Source organism: Carcharhinus amblyrhynchos, chromosome 18 (genome assembly GCF_965287045.1).
Source record: "Carcharhinus amblyrhynchos chromosome 18, sCarAmb.v2.hapA, whole genome shotgun sequence".
Classification (NCBI taxonomy): Eukaryota; Metazoa; Chordata; class Chondrichthyes; order Carcharhiniformes; family Carcharhinidae; genus Carcharhinus; species Carcharhinus amblyrhynchos.
In genome coordinates this window covers 21784016-21790451 of record NC_137341.1, presented here as the reverse complement: position 1 = coordinate 21790451, position 6436 = coordinate 21784016, and positions in this window count along the sequence as shown.

Here is a 6436-nt window from a genome sequence, read left to right as displayed (position 1 = left end):
TTGGGATGACGGCATTTCTGCAGTGACCTCCAGAAGCTCTGGCATCACATGGTGTCCTACCCATGGTGTTCGAGCCCTCTGCAATGGTCACTTCAGTCAGGAGCCACCTTTCAATGCCCTCTTGGAATGGGCCATGTTCTGCAACCCCTCAGCCATGGCCCTCTGAGAATGGGCCATGCTCTGCAACCCTTCAGCCATGACCATCTGTGATTGGGCCACGTTCTCAAGAGCTGCTGCCGTAGCCCACTGTGTTTTAGCGCTGTCCCACTGGGTCTACTGCAAACTCTCGAGCCTCTCAGCCATGTGTCACAAAACCTCAAAAATCCTATTCAGTCCCTCAAATGTGGCCTGCTGTGACGTGGCCATCACTTGGAGCCTGCCGCTCATGGTGAGGATCCCCTGCCCCAGGCTTTCCGCTGCAGATGCCACTCTTGCAGTGTTGGCCTGGGAAGCACACAAGACAGGCAATAGCTGGTCCACCTGAAAGCTTTGGGACTCCTCTCAACAGCCTTGCAGTTAGTCCAGTTTGGTCGCCAGCCCCTCCTGCATTCCCTGGCTCTGTTGCTGCATCTCCAGCAGCTGTGGAAGAAGTGATCTCAGAGGCCCAGCGTGTAGTCTGGGCCCAGCTGAATCCTCACCTCTAGCAGGCCCCCACATGCCAGAGGACTTGGGCATTCCTTCCTTCACCTGATGTACATTATCAGATGTGTCATGCTCACCACAGAGTGACCCAGAAGCCTCACCACTAACTGAACCCATCAATGTGTCAGTATCTGGGATGGTGAGTTGTGAGGTGGCAGCTGACACCAAAACGGTCGCCTTTGAAGGTCTCTTTGCCCATATCCTCCAAGAACTCGTCCAAGCTCTCTGGACCAGGATGGGCCGGAGCTGCAGTATGGGACTGGAGTCCAGAAGAACCCAGGGCATCCAGATGTGTCCCTGCAACACAGGACACAAGGTTAAATGCAAGAGAGGGAGAGGAATCCAGGATGCCAAGCACGTGATTCACATTTCTCCACTGAACATAGAACAAAGCACCAAGATAATTCATGTGGGAGCTGGTGGATCCCATTGTGGTTCCCAGTGAGCACATCTGTAGTAAGTATTGGTTGCTTGAGGAACACCAGCTCAGAGTGGATGAACTGGATTCTGAGCTTCGGACGCTGTGGCACATCAGGGAGGGAGAGAGATACCTGGACACTGAGTTCCAGGAGGCAGCCACACTCTTTCGATTAAATAGCTTGATTTCAGCCAGTGGTTAGGAACTGGAGGGTGTGGCTGTGAATGAGGCAGATAGAGGGATCCAGGAGGTAGGGTTGCAGGAGCCTCAGTCCCTGAACTTGTTCAACAGATTTGAGATTCTTGCTCTTTGTGTAGATGGGAACAGGTACTGCAGGGAGAAAACAGATCACATCACTGTGGTACAGGGAGCCATTCAATCGGGGGAAGGAAAAAGAAATATATTCGTAATTGGGGATAGTATAGTTAGGGGCATTGACACTGTTCTCTGTGACCAGGATCAAGAATAAGGTTGTGATGCCTGCCTGGAGCTCGGGTTCGGGATATCTCATCTGGTCGGCAGAGGAACTTAGAGTGAGAGGGTAAAGATCCATTTTTCATTGTTCACATTGGTACCAATGACATAGGTAGAACAGGAACAAAGGTTCTGCTAAGGGAGTATGAACAGCAAGGAGCTAAATTAAAAAGTAGAACCAAAAAGGTAATAATCTCTGGTTTATTACCTGAGTCACTAACTAATTGGCACAGGGTCAATAAGATTAAGAAGGTAAATGCGTGGCTCAAAGATTGGTGTGGGAGGAATGACTTTGAATTCATGGGACATTGACAACAGTATTGAGGAAGAGGGGACCTGTATGATGGGTTGGTCTTCATCTGAATCATGCTGGGATCAGAGTCCCAGCAAATCGTATAACTAGGACTCTAAACTAAATAGTTGGGGGAGGATTCAATTGTATGGAGAATTAGAAAATCAAAGTTAAAGGAGAGTATAGAAGTGCAGGTTAACATTGAGGACTTTCAACTAGTTAAAGGAGCCGAGGGCTCAGGAGAGGTTAGTAAAGTTTCAAGACCACCTAATAGACCAGAGAGTATAGGAGGTGGCAGGAATCTAACCTCAGGCAAAGCTAAAAAGATGACAAGTATGAGACAGGAGATGGTCAATGCAGGACTGAGGATGTTGTGTCTAAATGTGCGCAGTACACGGAACAAGGAAATGAGCTTGTTGTGCACATTGAAATTGGCTGGTATGTGTTGTGGACATCACAGAGACATGACTGCAAGGAGATCAAGGCTGGAATCTACATATCCAAGGATAGGTGTCCTATTGAAAGGATAGGCAGATAGGCAAAGGGGGCAGGATTGCATTGTTACGAAGAGTGTGGTTAAATCGATAGCAGAAGTGATATAGGATCGGAAGGCATAGAACCTCTATGGGTAGAGTTGAGGAATCACAAAGGTAAAAAGACCCTGATGGGAGTTGTGTACAGGGCCCCTAGCAGTAGTCAGGATGTGGGGCAAAAAATGAATCAGGAGATAGAAAAGGCATATAAAAGAGGCAATATTACAATTATCATGGGAGACTTCAATATGCAGGTGGACTGGGAAAATCAGGTAGATTGTGGATCTCAAGAAGAGGAATTTGTGGAGTGTCTAAGAGATGATTTTTTTAGAGCAGCTTGTGACAGAGCTTACTAGGCAACAGGTAATTCTGGATTTGGTGATGTGTAATGAGACAGACTTGATTAGGGAACTTAAGGTAAAGGAACTCTTAGGGAACAGTGACCACACTGTGATAGAATTTACTCTGCAGTTTGAGAGGAAGAAGCTGGAATCAGATGTAACAGTATTACAAAATAAAGGTAACTAAAAAGACATGAGGGAGGAGCTGGCCAGAATTGATTGGAAAGGAAGCTCAGCAGGAAAGACTGTGGAACAGTAATGGCAGGAGTTTTGGGAGTTATTCGGGAGGCACAACTGAAATTCACCCCAAGAAGGAGGATACATGCTAAGGGAAGGACAATGCATCCATGCCTGACGAAGGAAGTCGAGAACAATGTAAAAGCAAAAGAAAAGGCATATAAAGTGCCAAGGATTAGTGGGAAGCCAGAGAATTGGGATGCCTTTAAAAGTGAGCAGAGAACAACTAAAAAAGGCAATAAGGGGGAAGAAGATCAAATATGAGTATAAACTAACTAGTAATATAGAAGATAGGAAGAGTTTTTTCAGTATATAGAAGGGAAGAGAGAGGCAAAAATAACATTGAACCACTGGAAAATTAGGCTAAAGAAATAATAGGAAACAAAGAAATGGCAGTGGAACTGAATAATTACTTTGCATCAGTCTTCACAGTGGAAGACACCAGTGGGATGCCAGAGCTCCAGGGCAGTCAGGGGGCACAGGTGAGTGCAGTGGCCATCACTAAGGAGAAGGTTCTGAGGAAACTGAAAGGTGTGAAGGTGGATAAGTCACCTGGACTAGATGGAATATGCCCCAGGGTTTCAAAATAGATAGCTGAGGAAATTGTGGAGGCATTGGTGGGGATCTTCCAGAAATCGCTGGAGGAATGGAGGGTCCCAGAGGACTGGAAAGTAGCTAATGTAACACTGCTGTTTAAGAAGGGAGGGAAGCAGCAGATGGGAAATTACAGGCCGGTTAGCCTGATTTCAGTCACTGGCAAGATTTTAGAGTCCATTATTAAAGATGAGATCATGGAGTACTTGGAAGTGCATGATAAAATAGGACTGATGGCTTCATGTCTGACAAGTCTGTTAGAGTTCTTTGATGACGTAACAAGGAAGTTAGATATAGGAGTACCAGTGGACGTGATTTATTTAAATTTCCAAAAGGCCTTTGACAAGGTGCGCATAGGAGACTGTTAAATAAGTTAAGAGCCCATGGTGTTAATGGTAAGTTCCTGGCATGGATAGAGGATTGGCTGACTGGCAGAAGACAGAGAGTGGGGATAAAGGGGTCTTTTTCAGAATGTCAACTTTTCACAATATACATTAATGATTTCGAGAAAGGAACTGAAGACGCTAAATTTGCAGATGATACAAAGATTTGAAGAGGGACAGATAGTACTGAGGAAGCGGGGGGCTGCAGAAGGACTCGGACAGGTTGGGAGAGTGGGCAAAGAAGAGATAGATGGAATATAATGTGGGAAAGTGTGAGGTTATGCACTTTGGAAGGAGGAATGGAGGCATAGGCTATTTTCTAAGTGGGGAAATGCTTAGAAAATCAGAAACACACAGGGACTTGGAAGTCATTGTTCAAGATTTTCTTAAGGTTAATATGTAGATTCAGTTGGCAGTTAGAAAGGCAAATACAATGTTAGCATTCCTGTCAAGAGGGCTGGAATACAAGAGCAGGGATGTACTTCTGAAGCTGTATAAAGCTCTGGTCAGATCCCATTTGGAGTATTGTGAGCAGTTTTGGGCCCCATATCTAAGGAAGGATGGCCTTGAAAAGGGTCCAGAGGAGGTTTATAAGAATGACCCCTGGAATGAAGAGCTTGTCATATGAGGAACGGTTAAGGACTCTGGATATGTACTTGTTGGAATTTAGAAGGATGAGGGGGGATCTTATTGTAACTTACAGGATACTGCAAGGCCGGGATAGAGTGAACATGGAGAGGATGTTTCCACAAGTAGGGAAAACTAGAACTTGAGGGCATAATCTCAGGCTAAAGGGACGATCCTTTAAAACAGAGATGAGGAGAAATTTCTTTAGCCAGAGAGTGGTGAATCTGTGGAGCTCTTTGCTGCAGGAGCCCATGGAGGCTGAATCATTGAGTGCTTTTAAGACAGAGATAGATAGGTTCTTGATTAATAAGGGGTTATGGGAAAAGGCAGGAGAATGGGGATCAGCCATGATTGAATGAGGGGGTGGACTCAATGGGCTGAGTGGCCTAATTATGGTCCTATGTCTCATAGTTTTATGATCTAAAATTTCATCACAGGAACAGGCCCTTCAGCCCTCCAAGCCTGTAGTGACCAGGCTGCCCATCTGATTTGTAACCCCCTACCCTTCCGGGGACCAAATGTCTCTATTCCCATCCCATTCACATAGCTGTGAAGGCACCCTTAGAGGTTACTTTCGTATCTAAGTCCGTGATCTTCTCCAGCAGGGAGTTCCTGGCACCCACTAACCTCTCTGTGTAAATAAACATGCCTTATGCATCTCCTTTAAACCTTGCACCAAAAACTGTGCCCCCGAGAAGTTGCCTCAAAGTGAGTGGGGGAATGACAGGTGCCCTCGTCTTGACGGCAGCCCGACGATGGTGTCACTGACAGCCCACATCTCCCCTTCTCTTGAGAGTCCAGTGCCCGCTCCTCAAAGGGGGTGAGGACCCAGAGATCTGGCTCACCAGCCCCTGTCTTCATCATCTAACAGCTGTTATGGTCGGTCTTCTCCTGTGGAGACAGAAGGAGCCATGAAAGAAATGGTGGAGTGACTCCTGCAGAGTTTCAGGTTGTGGCCCTTAGAGCCAAGTGCAGAGGGGCTCTTGAGAGATAGGAAGAAGCTGTTTGGGGGTCAGGGGCTGGAAACATGCAGGGTGCTGGGGATTGGAAGGCCTGGGGAGATTTGGGGGAAGATGCAAGATGGGGTTCAGTACTCGTCCTTGCTGCATGGATGGGGTCATTGACTTTTATCTGGCACTGCTTCCTGGTTCGGGGCTCCAGTGCCCTGGCATTGACCAAGGTGATGACTTCCTCCCAGGCCGCATTTCCATCAAAGCCCCTGGGCCTGCAACTTCCACCTCTGGTGGATCCAGCATCCTCCAGGGGTCACCCACAGTTACCAGGGGGGGAGGGCTGGTCGTGCACATACTTTGTGCAAGAATGCCTGCCTGCTTATCCATTCTTGGGTTTTAAATGAAGCTGCCCCTCATTAGGGCAGATCAGCTGCAGGCAGTTTGCTTGTTAGCATTGAGAGGAAGGCAAGTGAGCACTTGCAAGTGTGCTGATGGGGAGGGGAAAGGTTAGATCAGTACCTCAATGATTGGGGACAGGGGAGAGAGAGGGAGGTGTCACACAGATGAGAGGGATCACTCTGCCTGATATCTGTAGGGTGGAGGAGGGAGGGTGGATTTCTCTGCCTGTCGGTGGGAGAGAAGGGGGGTCCACTGCCATTCTGCCTGATATCAGTGGGGGAGGGTTGGGGTGTCCGCTGCCACTCTGCCTGGGATTGGTGGGGGGGGAAGCGGGAGGGGCCCATGATCGTTCTGGGTGGCAGGGGGGTGGGGGGATAAGGGGGTCATTAACGTTGTGAGAGTGGGGCAATGTCTGTGGGGGCATGGGGAGGCATTGTCAGGTTTGGGAAAGAATGGCAGGGGAGCTGCATTCCATCTTTTTTTCTGTGCATGTGCAGTTGGAAGCACCAAACAGAGCTGCAGGATTGTGGGTGCATTAAGCCC